This window comes from Caloenas nicobarica, chromosome 1 (assembly GCF_036013445.1).
Source record: "Caloenas nicobarica isolate bCalNic1 chromosome 1, bCalNic1.hap1, whole genome shotgun sequence".
NCBI classification, from domain to species: domain Eukaryota; kingdom Metazoa; phylum Chordata; class Aves; order Columbiformes; family Columbidae; genus Caloenas; species Caloenas nicobarica.
In genome coordinates this window covers 188250574-188269099 of record NC_088245.1, presented here as the reverse complement: position 1 = coordinate 188269099, position 18526 = coordinate 188250574, and positions in this window count along the sequence as shown.

Sequence of the window (18526 nt, the reverse complement as noted above, 5' to 3'; positions counted from 1 at the left end):
CCTATAGAAAAATTAATCATATTAATTACATGACAAACAAAGGTCTAAAGCAGCACAAAGGAGTGATTCACAGTGTCCCTGTCATTTTTCTCTTTGTTCTATCCAGCCACCCTCCACAATATAGAAATTAGTAAACATAGCATTTCTATACTTCTATCTATAAGGACAGTAATTACTATGTATTTGGCTTCTGTATTCCTATCTACATTGCTTTGATTTATAGCCTATTAGCCTATGATTTGGTTCAAGAATACCCTCAGGAAGCAAAATGGCACTTTTAAATCTGTACTGGTTGCTTGCTCATCCAGCTGCCTGTTGTCTATGAAGAACTATTCATGGAATCAGGCTTCAAACAAGTCAAGGTGCAGAACTCTGCAAGAAGATACCCTGAAATGACTCAATGCATGATCAAGAATGTTATCTTGGAGCCGATTTTTAAAAAAAGCCTGAACAGGTGGAATAAATTTTTAACAAGCCCTAGAATCCAGAGTCAGATCATTAACTTTTAATGTATATTAATTCATTAATACAATCTCCAAATACAATCTCAGCATATGAAAAAGAAACCATTGGATAGAATAGAAGTTAACAACGTGCTGCCAAGATATTAAGGTTTCTGTTGTTTGAGCCCTTGTGGTCTCTGATGTCTTGGAATAATTTCTGTTGATCATGAACCTGAAATTTGAAGTGGTTGGCAGCTAGAAAGAACCTCACAGTTTTGTTTGTTTTACAGTGGTCTGCCCCAGGCAAAATGCTTTCATACTGACAAGAGTCCATTTTACAAGATATATTACACTAAAATATGTTTGGCAAGATTGTAAACAGAAAAAAAGGCACTTGCCAGAGATGAGAGGAAGAAAATCCATCATTAAAAGGAAAAAGGATACTGTATCCTGTGATGGGGAAGAACAACCATGCATATATTACATAGGATAGATGCTAAAATTAAGCACTGGCAGTGTAGTTATCTACAACAGAGAGAAAGACACCCTTAAAAGGAGTGAATAATTTCTTCCTAAAATGGACAACTGAAAGTCGTCAGAGTAATCTTCTTCCTATAGACAGTAAAGGCAGTTTAAGCAAGATGGAAAGAAGTAGATATTTACATTTTCAGCTGTACATGTGTACAGCTAAATAAGAGGAATCCCATCCACAGTATCACATGAAGTTTGACACCTGTTACCTAGACCAATAAACACAGATACATTACATTGAACACATGAAATTGTTAGAAGTAGAAAAATATGAGTATTATATGAGCTAGGACGGATATGCTGGCTCAAGGCAGATGGGGTAACCACAGTGTTCCTTGTTCTATAAAAAACACAAGCAAAAATCTAGACACTTAAATCATGGAGACTGATATTTTCAAAGGATCTTCAAGGCTCCTTGTAGATTCCCAGATTTTATGGCTGTGTTATAGGAAGGCATGTCTAACCCTACCTTACCAGTAGTGAAAATTGGTACAGAAGTCCCCTAGCATGACATTTTCAAAGGACCTTAAGTCAGTATAGTAGCAAAAAGCAGCAAAAGACATTTGTAATCAGCATTCTACCACTATTTTGTTAAGAGGCATTTCCTAGAAAAATTGCCTTTGCACAAAGCCTGAACCAAAGCCTACTCCTATCAGTTGTGTGGGGGTGCTTGCAATTATGGAGTTTCAGTTTCACAGAAGTGAAAGACTGGAGTATCTCTAAGTGTATTTCTTCACATAAATGAAATACTTCTTTTCAACAAAATATATCTAGGCACAGATTCAATGGTGAGTTTTAGCATTGCTACCATGAATTTGCATGCCTAAACTACATCCTTACAGAAAATGTCAAAGGATTTAGGACTGCAAACACTCTGTCGGCCTCTAGTCCTCACATGTTGCATTACAAGTGTAATATATAAAACACTTAAAATACATGCAGCATAAAGGTTAGCCTACCTAGTTTGAAAGAGAAACAAGACTGCAAATCCTGCTTATTCTGCTTCAGGAAGGGTCAGCTTCCTGAAAGTCTTCACATCTCTGAGATTGGTGCAATCCAGTGCTCTATGAAAGCAAAATATTTACTCTTCCAAAGTGGTGCTTAAGCCCATGATACGACTGCCAGAATTTTACATTATTTAGAAAGAGTTTAATTCAAAGGCAGGATTTTTTTTTAGTGTGATTTCCAACCAATGGGAGAAATCTCAGCAGGGGACAAGGAAGACAATACCTCCACGAATGTGATTTCTTGAAAAAAGAATGTGTTGCAGTAAGGTTATGGAAGCCAAGAGCTGCATTAGAAATCCTAAAGCTAATGCATCTGAATTCTTCTTCTTTCTTTCTACCCTTCATTCAACTTTCCACTGGCAAATGCTACTGATATTTAGCTTACATCTAAGAGTTAATATTCAGGGGATAGGGAGAAGGAAATCCATTCACAAGGCTACAGATCAAAGCCTGAAATTTCATGACATACGATCATCTTGTCAGAGATCGCTGACTCAATTTTTAAAGCATGCAGACAGTCTGTGGGCTTTCTGGCTCTCACTTATATACATATTTCTGAGAGAAGTCAATCCTTAGAGATTTTTCATGAGTCACTTCCCATCTAAATATTCTTCCTTGATACTAGGCTGATTCACAAGCAAGGAATCAGGACTTTAGTTTCTTAAAGTTGATCTATGTGTCTGCTAGGCCTTTAGATTAAAAAAGCTACTTTAGATCAGTGCATAAAAACCTTACTAAATGATTAGAAACAGTTTTGCCTCAGAGCTGTAACTGCTGGCCAATCTAATCTATAGGCTACTCAAAAGAGCTTTGAATCACCACCTGGTTGGTTCTGCTTTGTATGATTTTAAAATTACTTTTATAAGAATATATCTGCATAGACATACATAACTGCTAAAACAAATAAATAGAACATTACTAAGGGACTAATACTGCATCTCATGTTCCAGGACTTTTCTGAATCTATTACCATCAGAATTCTGTAACATCAAGCTATTCTTTTTGCATGTCCTCACTCCCATTATGATGACATGTAAAGTTACGTCATCTTTTCAAACACTGTTTTTTTCAAGTTCCAGGGAGAATTTGACACACAGGATGGAATTGCCTACAGACATGTATTTTTAGAATATCTCTGTACAGTACTATTATATAAACCTCTGTTAAAAAAAAAATATTCCTTCCAGCTTTAAATTGGGCACTTGCAGATGTTCTGTGAATGGAATATGCAGATGTATTATTTGAAAGATCATCCTATACTTATGGCTTTTTCTATCATTTGTTTTTTGTCTTTTAGAATTTAGAAAAAGTCTTACTGACATTCCATCAAACAGCAGGACACTTAAAGTTGTTGTGGAACATTTTATTCACGGGGTAATTGGTATGGAAAAAGACCTTATTTCCTCTATGTTTTGTAACATAAACCTGCATTTGGAGATCCCTGACTGTTGCAGACTATGTCTGAAAGATCCATAAAGGGTCACTAAGTAACAAGCTCAGTGTCAGTATGTTTAGATATGCTTTAGAAGGAGGAGAGCCTAGGGGTCTATAAATTTAATGTAGCTAAAACCCAATAAAAGTTTAAAGTCCACATGGTGCCAATATATACATAGAGCTGCATATTACTGTTTTTATTGGTATGTAAATGGATGGTAACTGAGGAGAAGAAAACCCAGAGACAGCTGTCAGAGTGGAGACCAGAAGAAGAAAATGTTCAGGCCACCATGGACCAGTGGCCAGATCCATAAAAGGACAGATGGAGGAACTGTGTATCTAAGTCATGTACATCTGTGCAGGTAGAAATACTTCATCTACAAGGGAAAATTACCCCATGCAGAGCTAAGGGCTACAGTTGCTAGAGTACTTATTCCTGAGCTGTGCTGCAGTGTACCATGTACGACAGACACAACTTAAGTGCATACCACCTGTCTAATGTAAAAGGTACCTCAGTTAACAGCAAGATCTCCTGTGTGTATAATGCTCTATATTTCTATTTGCTCAGTCTTATCTTTCCTAGGAAGACAAATAGTATAAGCTTAGGGAAAAAAAAAAAAAAGTCTTGCAAAGCTTTTCACAAAGCTTCAACAGATCTTTAATGCTACTATTAATGGATGGTTTCTTGACTTTAAAAAAATATTTGCTGCTTTCTAAAAACACTCTCTCTTGTTTTGCCAGAGTTCTTTTGATCTATGTATCTCATTTCCAGTTCAGTAAACCAAAGCCAAAGATTTCAGAGGAGATAGCAGTGTCCCCACAATCTGCAGGTTCTATTTCCTAAATAAGGAACAAAGAGCAGAGGAAGCTTTGCCAAAGCCAGCTCTGTCTGGGTTCTGATCCTAATTGAATTCATAAGCCTTAAGGCAACTCCTTCAGCTCTAGAGACAAAATCTTGAAGCATCAATATGAAATACTATTTTCGATCTCAAAAGAAAAATATGCTCGCCATAAAAGATTACAGGTATTGAGTTCACAATCAAGAAGTCCATACAGCAATTCTTGGACAAAATGCACAGTGGCTGCTTTGAACCCCAGCCTAAAGCATTCACCTGGAAATGAAGGGAAAGTGTGACACTTATTATCTTACAAATTTTGAGGGATTTAATTGGGTACAAGAGGGTGTGTATTCTGCAAAGCGCAGTGTTATCTCTATAACTGCTTTCTGTTATCTTTTTAGAGTGTCACTGTGCTGCTGACAGGATATATAATTTATTAGAAATAACATTTTCTTATTGTGCAGCAACAGGTTTGGAATTCTTAAATTAAGCAGACATTTATAAGTTAGCTGCATATAGGATGATTTTGGATAAAAAACCATAAGAGACCTGATCCACAATGCTGCCTAAACTGGCGCTGAAGTGAAATTTAGAGGTGGTAATCCAAACATTAGATTCTCTAACAACACAGATACTATTTTTTTATCCAGTAAAATTCCTCAAAGCTCTTCCAGGCAGTTCAGCAACTGTATTGTGCTCAAGCTCTCACTGGGTGTTCTGTTTAGATCCTCTTTTATTTATAACCCCTGAAAGGTGCAGACCAGTAAGCAAATGAGAATTTACCTCCATCTATTTACAAACATCTAATCTGCAGAAAGACATTGTTTAAGTATAGCAATTTCACAGCTGTTAGAGTAACTCTCTCCAGATGCAGAAGGCTTGGGCTCAATAATCTCCTGTGCCTGTGAGACCACCAGAGTTACAGTTCATAGAATCATAGAATCATTTAGGCTGGAAATTATCATTAAGTCCAACCGTAAACCTAACATGGCTGAGTCCACCACTAAACCATGTCCCTAGGCAAGATATCTACATGTCTTTTAAATAGCTTCAGGGATCATAGAATCACAAAATCACAGAATGTTAGGGATTGGAAGGGACCTCGAAAGATCATCTAATCCAATCCCCCTGTTGGAGCAGGAGCACATAGATGAGGTTACACAGGAAGGCGTCCAGGCGGGTTTTGAATGTCTCCAGAGAGGGAGACTCCACAACCTCCCTGGGCAGCCTGTTCCAGTGTTCTGACATCCTCACTGTGAAGAAGTTTCTTCTCATATTTAAGTGGAACCGCCTGTGTTCCAGTTTATACCCATTGCCCCTTGTCCTATCATTGCTTGTCACCGAGAAGAGCCTGGTTCCATCCTTGCGACACTCACCCTTTACACATTTATAAACATTAATGAGGTCACCCCTCAGTCTCCTCTTCTACAAACTAAAGAGACCCAGCTGCTTCAGCCTTTCCTCATAAGGGAGACGCTCCACTCCCTTAATCATCTTTGTTGCCCTACGCTGGACTCTCTCCAGCAGTTCCCTGTCCTTCTTGAACTGAGGGGCCCAGAACTGGACACAATAATCCAGATGAGGTCTCACCAGGGCAGAGTAGAGGGGAAGGAGAACCTCTCTCAACCTACTAACCATCCCGCTTCTAATACGCCCCAGGATGCCATTGGCCTTCTTGGCCACAAGGGCACAGTGCTGGCTCATGGTCATCCTGCTGTCCACCAGGACCCCCAGGTTCCTTTCCCCTACACTGCTCTCTAATATGTCATTCCCCAACCTATACTGGAACCCGGGGTTGTTCCTACCCAGATGCAAGACTCTACACTCGCCTTTGTTATATTTCATTAATTTTTTTCCCTGTCCAACTCTCCAGCCTGTCCAGATCTCACTGGATGGCAGCACAGCTTTCTGGCGTGTCAGTCACTCCTCCCAGCTTGGTGTCATCAGCAAACTTGCTGACAGCGCACTCTATTCCCTCATCCAAGTCGTTGATGAATATATTGAATAATACTGGTCCCAGTACCAACCCTTGAGGGACTCCACCAGATACAGGCCTCCAACTAGACTCTGCTCCATTGACCACAACGCTCTGGCTTCTTTTCTTCAGCCATTTTCCAGTCCACCTCACTACCCGATCATCCCGTCCGCACTTCCTCAGTTTAGCTGTGAGGATGCTTTGGGAGACTGTGTCAAATGCTTTACTGAAATCAAGATAGACCACATTCACTGCTTTGCCATAATCTATCCACCTGGTTATGCCTTCAGAAAAGGCTATGAGGTTGGTTAAGCATGACTTCCCCTTGGTGAAGCCATGTTGACTGCCCCTAATGACCCTCTTATCCTTGATATGCCTTGAGATGGCACCAAGGGTAAGTTGTTCCATCACCTTTCCAGGGATGGAGGTGAGGCTGACCGGTCTATAGTTACCCGGGTCCTCCTTCTTGCCCTTTTTGAAGACTGGAGTGACATTTGCTTTCCTCCAGTCCTTGGGCACCCCTCCCATTTCCCACAACTTTGCAAAGATGATTGCTTAATTGCTCCCTAACCCAGTCCGCATCAACCAAGGCAAACTCCTCCATTGTCCTGCCTTCCTCTGGGGCCTCAGGGGTACGGGGCTCCTCAGGACAGACTCCAGCAGAGTAGACAGAGACAAAGAAGGCATTCAGTAATTCTGCCTTCTCTGTATCTTCTGTCGCCAGGGCACCCACCTCATTTGTCAGTGGGCCTACATTGCCTCTAGTGTTAGTTCTATCTGCCATGTATTTGAAGAAGCTCTTTCTATTGTCCTTGACTCCTCTCACCAGGTTTAACTCTAAGGAGGTCTTAGCTTTCCTACTTGCCTCCCTACATCCTCTGACAACAGCCTTATATTCTTCCAAAGTGGCCAGCCCCTCCTTCCATGATCCATAGACTCTCCTCTTCCACTTGAGTTTGCCCAGCAGTTCCCTGTTTAACCACACAGATCTCCTGGCTCCCTTCCTTGACTTCCTACATGTCGGGATGCTCTGATCTTGAGCTTGGAAGAAGCAGTCCCTGAATGCTAACCAACTATCTTAGGCCCCTTTACCTTCAAATACCCTTTCCCACGGGATTTCCGATAGCAATTGCTAGGATGGTGATACGAATCACTTCCCTGGGCAGCCTGTTCCAGTGCGTGATAACCCTTTCATTGAGGAAATTTCTCCTAATATCCAATCTAAACTTGGTGCAACTTGAGGCCATTTCCTCTCGTCCTATCACTTGCTACTTGAGAGAAGAGACCAACACCCTCCATGCTCCAACCTCCTTTCAGGTAGTTGTAGACAGCAATAAGGCCTCCTTTTCTCCAGGCTAAACATCCCCAGTTCCTTCAGCTGCTCCTTGTCAGACTTGTGCTCCAGACTCTTCACCAGCTTCATTGCTCTTCTTTAGACTTCATTGCTCTTCTTTCCCACCTTCTAGAAATGCGAAGTACCAGAAAAGTAACAATACACAATTGAAGAAGATCAAATACCAAGTCATTAGAAGCAGGTCCTGTCAGCCACTTCTTACCTGAGCAGTAGTTCTTGTGTGTGTGTTGCACCATTTTTTACAAAAGCAGTATTTGATTAAAGTAAGATGCCTGCTTGTGGGAGAGATTTTTTGCCAGATAATACAACAATTCAGACCACTTTCCCAAAGAAACAAGGTTTAGGCAATCATCCCATTTTAACATGCATGTGCGCCTATACTTTCTACTTACTTCTGTCCAGCTTCAGCCATACCTGACACTGTAGGAGAGACCTCACAGTTCCCACAAGTTTCATGAGCAGAGACAACTGTATAGGAAAGCACTATGTATAAACTGGGAGAGAGAAGGGTGTAGCTGGGGGTTTCTCCTTGTCCTACACTGATCACATGGATCCCAAGACCTCCAAACAATGCCTGAGTGCTGACAGTATTAGACAACCATAAAGCCAACCACTGCACAAAAATATAGAACAAACTAAGGTTCAGTAATTCTACTTCTCATGTAAAGGCTTGTTAATCTTTTTTTCTAATGTCCTTTCCAAACTAAGGAAATTAAATACAACCAAATTATCATTAATATAGTCCTTGGATAACATTTGCATTAGCAGTATTTAAAGAAACAAGAGGAGCAACAAACATTAGCTAATAATTTTGAAGCATGTCTTATTTTCCTAATCTAGACAAAATCTAAATTAATCACATTCAATCCTGTACAGAGGCCAGTACAATGTTTTCAGTTCTACAGCAGTCCTAAAGGAGGTCACTTTCAGCCAAACTGAAGTAAGTAGTACAGAGAGATAGATTTCTCCAAGTGTTTAGGCTTCTTTTGAGATATTAATAACTTGAATGATAATACAGTCTATATCTACATTAGAGGATATAAGCATTTTGCATCAAAAATATGCAGTTTGGCAGATCTGTTAACTATGAGTCAGTCAGACTACTACTGTAATTCTACATCAACAATGTCTGTCAGGGTTGTCTGTTTGGAAAGACAGTCTTCATGAGAAGTGTAATGCAAGTTTCTCAGCTGGTTAAAATCAACAGAGACCCCTGAGCTCTCAGAGACCTATACAGAATTCAAGTTGTAGTTCGGGTCCTCAGCAAATCCAAAATCACCTCCTTCTTTTATGCATGTGCTAGAACTTCAGATCCCATCAATCAAATCAGTATTGGTACATACAATGTTAGAGCTCAGATGCAGTTAGGCTAGTCCAGGGTATCACAACAGCAGTTCCACATGCTGTCAGCTAATCCACAATTAGCCAAGAACATCACTAGGTGAGATAATTATCCAGATTGTCTCCGAACTTCTCAAACCTGCATACAGTAAACCATTTGTGATTTCTTCACTCCTGTGGAAATCCATTCAGTTGTCTATTCATACAGAAAGACCATTCGTACTTTTCCATCAATAAAGTCAACAGAGCCTGCAAAATTATACAGTTGACCAAGTGTAGGTGCCTATTCTAGATGAAATTTTTTCTTCCCTCAGTGAACTGCTTACTGAATGTCCATCGCCTGCTACGGAAGGTGAGACACATCACATGTGGTCACCTCCACTATAGACACTTACACACAGGTGTCTGACTCCGAACTATCCCCATCAAGACAAGTCAAATGATGTGCTCAGTGTGGTGACAAAAGTGAGAAGCTCCCTTTGGAAATGAAAGCTTTTATTGTGTCTATGGCATGTATAGGTAGAGAACTGCAAGAGAAGATTCAAATGCTTGGTAAGACAAGGGTGATAGTGAGAGAACAGCCAGACTACGGTTATCAAGAGGGTTCCTTGGTGTCCTCTGGAAATCTTTGAGGAAATATGAAATGCTGAAGTTGTGCACAGAAGATGGGCAAGAAGTATCACTTAGCAGAATATCAGTGGTGTTCTGCCATGAGGAAGGAAAAACAGACAGGCGCGTGGTGGTCGAAGTTGATTACGCTGTCATGCATGAGTTAATGAGGACATAAGGTCAAAGACAGCATGGACATGTTTTATGTAGTAGTAATGGAGCTGGAACAAAGAGGATGAAGTTACACACAAGATAAAGCAACCAGGGTATATGACAGTCCACTGCCAGGGATCTTTCTCTGTTCTGTCATTTCTGGACGTGGTACTGGAAATATTACGATTACGATGGTGGCATTAGGCTGCAGGCAGCCTGTACAAGCAAGAGGAAAAATGAATCAGACAGTGAGTTACTTCTCACATAGCAAGACAGGATTTCATGTTAGCTCTAACATTTATGCAGTATTACAAAACCACATAGTGCTTTCCAAAGTATTATACTATGACCTATGACAGATGCAGAAAGCTCATAACCTAACACAAAAATAGAACACTCGGCTAGAATATGCTGTGCAAATGTTATTGCTGAGGCTAATACTGGGAAGAAATGAGTTTAAAGGAAGAATCTGTGAAAGAGAAGAGGGTGTCTGGCAGGTCAGAACTGTGATTTTATTGGGTTATTATGACTGACCTCATAGCACAGGCACTTAAACAAGCGACAGCAGCAAAAGAACTGTTAAGGAAAGGAATTAGACATAGAGCAGGAAGAGGAACAGGGATATAGGACCAAGTTTAGTGCTCGTCAATTCCCATGCAGCACAGAGGCCTGGAGATTTCTATGGATCGGTGTATATATATTATGTAGGACTGGATGTGGATTGCATTATATTTTCTTTTCCTTCTCAGTCTAAGCAGAAAGACAGGTGAGTGATAGCATGAGGGGATTTTAATGAGAAGCTCTTCCATGAAAGCCACATCTATCTTCCTGGCAAGTGATAAGCCAGTGAGAAAGAACCTTGAAATATCTTTATTTTCATGTAATGTAATTGCTCTTATACTGCAAGAAAAGTGTTAGAAAATGAGCATGCGTCTCACACCTTGTTCTTGAAAGGCTGTTCTACAGGATTTAAATATAGTCTTACTTGACTGTTCTTTTGAGGTGTGATTCCAACAATGCAGTTAGATTATTTTCTATTTCAGTTTTAACAACTTTGTTACACCCCAAATATTATTTCATGATAAAAATGGGTTGCTAGTGTACAAGTCCTACACAACTCAGAGTACTTGACTGCCATCAGATCAGTCATGCTTTTGTGTGTGTGGTCTTTTTTTCTAAGCGTTATTCATTTGTCATGAACTTATCTGTCAAAATTTTTTGATAAGGCAAAAATATTGTCAATGCTTTTTGGGTATGTCTTGTTTTATGTGGATCAATTTGCATTCTGAACAAGTGTCAAATGAAAACCCATGCATTCATTTTTCAAAAGGTATCAACTGGTTTGGGTGCTAAACAGCCCTAAATTTTCCTGATAGCAAGCTACTTTATTTTGATCATTGTTTCCTACAACAGATGCTGGAACATAAGTTGTGAAAACTTTACAGTCTAAACAATTAGGTTGTTTTGCTAAATTGCATGTAAGAGTTTGGAAACAGCGGATGAAAATGAGCTTTTTAAAGGCAGAAAGTGGGAATAATGAGTATAAAATGATTCACTGGAAAGGAAAAAAAAATATTTGCTCACAAAAAGAGGCAGCTACCTATGAAAGATGGGCAGCTGACACAAATCTTTCAAAATTGCGATTTCCCCAACCGAATATTTTGATATTAGAATAAGAATTAACAGGGTAGCTCTTATTATGCTAGAAATTGAAAAAAGACAAGGGAGAGGAATATTTTGTGTGGACTGAGACACCAGCCAGCTGTCATTCCAGCTATGCTGATCTCTACTACTGTCTCACATTAGCATATTTGATTTGACCCAAAAGATGTAAACTGTGAACAGACAAGACAAACAGAAAGATCCTGCTTTAACAGGGTAACTCTAGAATGTAAATAAACAGCACAAGTTATACCAAGAAATATTACAAATCCAGCTACCACAGTGCAGATCATTAAAATTCCCCCCTCTAAACCTCTCCCCAAACTGGAATAATTCTCACATGAGCGATTTGAAGGCCATATATGGAGCCCTGAGGACAGATTCCCAGATGCAATCTCTGAGCCATGAACAAGGACAGTTTCTCTTAAAGCGATTGTAATTAATGAGTTGTACCCTGAGCCTTCAGAAAGGACAGTTCAGCAGCTCATTTACAGAATGATTATCAAAGCAATCCAAAAAGAGTGGCCATTTACTTTAATATACCAGGTCGCAAACTGTGGTAGATCAGCTCTTGCTTCAAAACTGGGTTATCCAACCCTGTAAGAAAAGCAATAAGATGGCTGAGCACAGGTCTGTACTAGTCATCCTCACCTGTCAACATAGAAACAGTAGATCTTGTGATCTCTCAATTTGAGAGACTAAATAAATGATTCAGACTCCTTAAGGTCCATATACAACTGGTAAGAATACATTCTTGCAACACTTACATTCAGCAATGATCATAACCTGTGAGAAGACATCCTGGCCTACCTTACAATAGAAATACAAAACACAAATAAAGAGAGAACAATGCATTGTTTGAAATTAAAAGAGAAACTTTTTTTTAAAAAATCAAGAGCCAAACTAAATGTTAAACTCTTTTTCCAAAGGTATTTCTGCCCCTCGTATGTCTCTGTAGCATTCTTCTGCTAAAGCCACCTACACAATTCTGTAATTCCCATTTTCCCACCTGTTTATGTTCTGCCTCTGAGGGAGGCTCTGCAAGCCATTAGCCAGCAGCTCAACTCAAACTTGCAAATGTTAAACATGCTGAGAGGGCAAGGGTGGGAGGAAGAAAGATGGAAGGAAAACAGCCACATGAATGATGCTTCATCACAATAATACCTGCCAGTCTTTCTCCTGAAGACTATGCAGTTTCTTTTCTTCTCCTTTCAGCACGCCAGCATTTCAAATGCCACTGCATACACCTGGAGACCAGCCAAAACTGTCAGACCTTAAAGAAGCAGGTGCGTTATCCCTGGCCATTTAATGTGCCCTGTGCCACCCAGCTGGCCCATGACGCTGAAGGAGGGAAGGCAGGAGGGACGTGATTTGGTTTTCTTTAACTCCTCAACAGTACCCACTCAGCAGTGGTAATATCCCAGCTCTTGAGCTGGCCCTAAATGGGGTTTTTCCCTGTAGAGACTGCAGTGACCCTCTTTCCTAAGACCCTGACTCTTATTTTCTGCTCTGGAGAGGTTTTTGGAGGATCACAACCATGTAGCGCAGCTGAGATGGCCTTGCTGGAGCTCAGGCAACATCACTAGCAATGAGCTGGATTGGGGAGCAGTGAGTCGGGGTCAAGATCAGGGCCAGAGTGAGTGGTTGGGGTTGGACGCCATCCATTGATAGACCAGCAAGCCCATAGTGTTAAGGCACACCTGCGGTCAAACTCAGGAGCTGAGCCCATTGGTCTGGGTGAGCATTAAAGTGGTAGGAGGCCAGGCACACACACAGCTTCTGCACAACTGGTCCCTGCTCGTGCTGCATTGCCTTGGCTTAAAAGCAGATCCTGACTGAGGGAAAGGGCACACCACCATTTCTACCCTGTCCCACAGAGGCAGATGTCGGCGAGGAGTGAACCCCACACTCAGTCTGCTCAGCTCCCTAACTCTGCCAGCAATACTCCTAGGAGGAGGACATGGTTCGGGCCCCAGTACTGACAGTCCAGAGACATAAATCCCCTTCTTTTGGCTGGCTAATAAGATTACAGAGGGTGAAACGTCTGTCTGCAAACCACTCACAACAGCAGTGTGTCCCATTGGTAGGAGGCAGAGAGAAAGATGATCACAACACAAGTAAAAACTACTGTTATTTTTCTTCTGTTCTTGTCCTTAATTCTTCCATATTCTGAAAGAGACTATGTAAGTGAATTTGCATAAAGATACGTAACCTCTTCTTTCACTGTTGGTGAGAGGGAACATTGTAGATATTGCAAAACTTCCTCAGCTATGCCTCCTTCTGCTGACAAGGGATTTGGATAATTTTTCAAATTAAAAAAAATGAATTAAAAGCTTGGCACCCACTAAAAGCCACCTGCTAAAATAAACAGAAATCCTGCAATTTCCCTAGTAAGACTGGGATTTCATCATGTGCAATATATTTGTTGTCCTAGTTACAATGAGTGTGTAAAAAATAATTTATTAGAGATTAAAGGAGAAATTAAACTTTGTCCTACTTTTCCTGCAATAAAATATAGACAAGATCTTTTGAGAAGTCCTGCTGGACAGAGAACTTAGGAAAAGTTACATACAAAATCCCAAGGTTACTGATCACTGTAATCCTAAAAAAAAAAAAACAAAAAAAGAAAAATGTATTTTATTTAAATGCACTCAAAATTAAAAACAGTTACTTTTCTGCCTCTACTGATTATATGGAAAAGATAATGGAAATTACTAGCTTTTTAAATTTTTGAAGTCTTGAAGAAATTCCAGATCTCCTGATTTGGAAAACAGGAATGTCTACCTGCTCAGGGTACTCTTCATTTTGTTAAAAAACCAACCAACCACCTTCCAGCAGGTCAGGATCAGCCGCTATTACAAGGAGAACCAGTCTATAAACAGGCATGGTACTGCAAACCTTTTCAATCACTGCCCATTAATAGCATGGTCGCTTGGTAGATATCAATAGATTATTGGCCATTTAACTAACTGGCAGGCTGTCAAACATAGTATTTTGACAAGTGATTCATTTAATGACTTAGAAGAGCCAAATAGACTGTATTAGTATACTGCTAATAATCCAAACCTTCTAAAAAAAAAAAAAGATCAGAAGGAAGGAAAGAAGAGGAAGGAAGGAAGGGAAGAAGGGAAGGAGGGAGGGAGGGAGGGAGAGATGGAGGGAGGGAGGGAGGAAGAGAGGGAGGGAGGAAGAGAGGGAGGGAGGGAGGGAGGGAGGGAGGAAGAGAGGGAGGGAGGAAGCAAAGAAGGAAGGGAGGAAGGAAGGAAGGAAGGAAGGAAAATATACAATGTAGAAATTTCTCTGTAACTCTTATTTTCTTTCGCTTCTGGACAGACAAAGCAATGTGGATGACTTATTTTCCAGTCTCTTTTGAGAGGACCTAATTTTTATAAAGGATGTGTTACTAATAGAAATTTTGAACAATCTGGTGTTGAGTGATGTGAGGCCAAGAATCTTTGTATGGTATGCACATTTCAACATCATGCATGATTATTAAAAATTAAAACTCTGAAGATGCAGGCTTGCTGAACTCTGCTTCTCTGCCTTGCAATATCTTTGAATGGAAACCACCGTTACCCCAGCGAAAGCCTGTACTCAAGATAACGCTTATTATCTCCAGATTAAAACCTAACAAAAAGTCCAGGTCTCACAACCATTGCACAATCCAAAAGACTGAACATATTCTTTCTCAACTAGGCTGGAGAAACAGTTGAATATTTATTTAATGGAAGTTTTGATGTCCTATTTTTCTTCTTTGCAAAGAGATTTTTTTAAGGACAGTTGCAGAGGTACATAGCCATCCTAAAATTTTCCTCCTTTCTCATTAGAGAATACACAGAATGAGAAGAAAGGAATACAGCTTTCTAGAGAGTTGATTCCTGCCACTCTTGGAGGCTGCACATATTGTTTCTTGTTTAACATTAACACTATCAGGGTCACAAAGTTGGTGAGGGAAAAGGCAGATAGTTTATATCCTGCTGCTAACATAGCTTTAATATAAAATCAGATCTTGTTGAAAGAAATAAAAATGGGAGTGGGTTAGGATAGGTCACAGTGACCAGATTGCCTGGCTTCTTTGCTTCTTGTGTGACTTCGAGCAAGTTACTTATCATCTCTCTCTAAGCACCCAGCACTTCATCCATGCATAGAGTGCATTAGGACTGCAGCTAGGAGAAAGTAACTCTGGCAGTCACTTATTATTAAGTTGGATTTTATTATTTTAAATGTATGCGTCAACCCTTGAGAGTCTTGCAGCAACCAGATTAGTACTTCGTAATCTCAGAGTAACATCTAAAATGTATGATTTTGTCCAACTAATTTCTACAGAAGCAGGAACATACAGTAATGACATTTCATCTGAAAAAAAACATATGCCCTCAATTTTCCTTATAAGCCTTACCAAAAGTAGTTTGTTTTCTCATAGCAAGTCCTGGAGTTCCACATGTATGGTCTATTTCTGGGCAACATTAGAGATATCCTTACAAATAAACACCATCACCTTCAGAAAGGAATGATTTTGAGGAAAAAATGCTGCATATTAGAGACAGCCCTTTTGCTTGCACTTTTTTCTTTGTGGAAGCATGGTCTTGCAGGCTTCTAGTCTATTTAGCATATAGCCATATAGATTCCTTCACAGAGTGACTGATGCTCAGTTAAACATCCATCAGCCACTCCTCCTGGAAGAGAAGAGCCTGCTCCGGGAGCAAGAGGGAGTCAAGTCAAGCTGCTCCCACTCTAACAAGCTGAGCTGCCACCAGCTGAAGATCTCATAATGCATGATATGTGTCTGTGCAGTCCTCTCCTCTGGAAGTGGTGCATATTTCTAGTACTCTTTTCTCTTCAGGCTGCATATCTCAGAGCAAACACTGCAGCTAAATCAAGACAGGATGTGACAGGAACTGGATGGAAAAACACCTTTTTTAGGGCATACATGCAATATGGTTCTTCTCCATCTCACTGTGGTTTATTTCTATTGAAATATAAACCCTTAGTGCTTAATTACTTGAAATGTGTCCAACAGGACTGTGAGCTGTAGGACCGGGCTGTCTGTTACTTGACCCCAATGGCTCTTCGTGGGCAATCTCCTTTGTTTCTGTCAGCCTCCCTGACTAGGCATTAGGAAGCACAAGAGTAAGGATAGATGATCTAAACGTGTGTGTCCTGCACTTATATCATGGCATCTCATGACACAGTCCCTAAATTCCCTCAAGGGAAATATTTATCTACCCTGATTAGAATACAATTATAGATATAATTATTCATCACAAATCTTCAGATGAATAAAAAATTATCAGGCCATTTCTGGAACAAGCAGTTTATCTCTTGGCTGCTGCAGTCTCTGCAAGAGGCCTCACAGCCTGGATGGAGGGTGCCCTGCAAAATGAGATAAATCATCATAATTCTGATATCAATACAGAGTCCCTATCAGTTGAATATCTTTCAACTGATGAAAGCAACCCATTTTCCCCTCCTATTCAACCCCTCCAGCATGCTGTGCCTGTTTCCTTTACCATAGAGTGTTGTCGTGCACACAAAGACTCAGAAACGTGAAATGTTTTTCCTTTTATAGGCATTTTACGATTGCAGAGCTCAGCTAAACACAATCTTGCCTTAAGAAAAGTCTGTTCTTTGCCAGAAGTGACGAGGCTGGGCAGAGGACTGCATCTTCATCCAACTTGGAGAGTAACAGTGTTTACTGTGGGTTGGATCTTGCCTAGTTGCTAGAGTAACTAAGAATCCTCTCCCCTCAAGCACTCTTTGAGACCTAGGACTGCTGAACATATATAGGTTTGTTTGCTTTTTTTACCTCTCCCTGCTTTCTGCTTAAGTGTTGAATTCTTGTGAAATGTGCCCCATTGTCATGTAATTCACGTTCAGAAACAGACTGTGCTGTCGTGTACAGGATATGGGAGCCTTAGGAGACCCCGAAATTTAAGGAGCAGTAGCCTTCCTCAAGCCACTAACATTTAGTGGCAATACTCACACAACCAAGGGAGAGGTACCAGCAGAACTAAGACAGAGATGGGTAGACATGAGGAATAGGTTGGATTTATTTGGCACAAATAAGGGCATGTCATACATAATGCACAACCAGATCAGGGCTAACTGCACATGCCTAATTAATTGCTTGTTTCCTCCAAATGCCATGTCCGAATGGATATGCAGAGAGATGTGTAAGAGACAGACACACAGAGCAATTTGCATTTACAAGAGCCTGTTTCACAAACATCACTTTCCAACATGAAAATGAGAGCAATTGTTGAAAAGACTTGCAGTTTTTCTCTCTTCACGGATATCTAGTTCCTATAAGTAACATTCCTAGTAGGGCATCAGTTTTTGCAAGCACAGTGCATTTGAAACAAAAGCACAGGGCTTGAATTTGAAACAAAAGCACAGGGCTTGAATGATGGAAAATATGTTCCTGCATTCATCACAGTCACAGTCTTCAGGGCAAAAAAAGGTGAGTGAATTATTTCTGTCTTCGCTGAGCAATGACAAGTGCTGAGCCTTGTACTTTCTGCACAGACTTCTTCTGTATTACTCATTAATGTATTAAAGTTTTTCAGCTCAGCACTTTGACTTCTGTCCTTCCAAAAAATACCCAATACTGGAGATGCCTCTGGGATTATATCAGCCGGGAAACTGTAACCAAGTAAGATCATCCAGATTCAAATCAGTTAAAAATGTACCATTGATCTGGCTACTTTCAATTTGTTCTTAAATCTTTAGATTTCACTGAGTTTTGAAAATTTCAGCATAAATCTCTGAACTGTGAGGTATATTTAAAACTGCAAACCACTCTTTCCTCAGATTTCCTGGATAAAGGGAAGTCAACAGTAGCAATGAGTTGCTGATACTATATCTGCTTCCTTTTGTCCATAATTAGCATGTTCCCATTTACTGCCTTCACCATGAACCTAGTTGCTCAGCGAAGTTCCGGACTGTCTTTTGAACATACTCAGGTCTGAAACAGACAATATTTTTGCTGACATCAGACAGATTGGCAGCACTATTCCATGAGAAATATTCTGTGAAATTACGATTTCCAGCTGAGATTATATCCAGATCATTGTCTTTGTAAAGGACTTCCCCCCAGGCTGAATATTTCATCCTTCTATTAATATTGCAACTCTTACTTAGCATTAAATTCAGATCTATATTATAGCTAGGATGCTTTA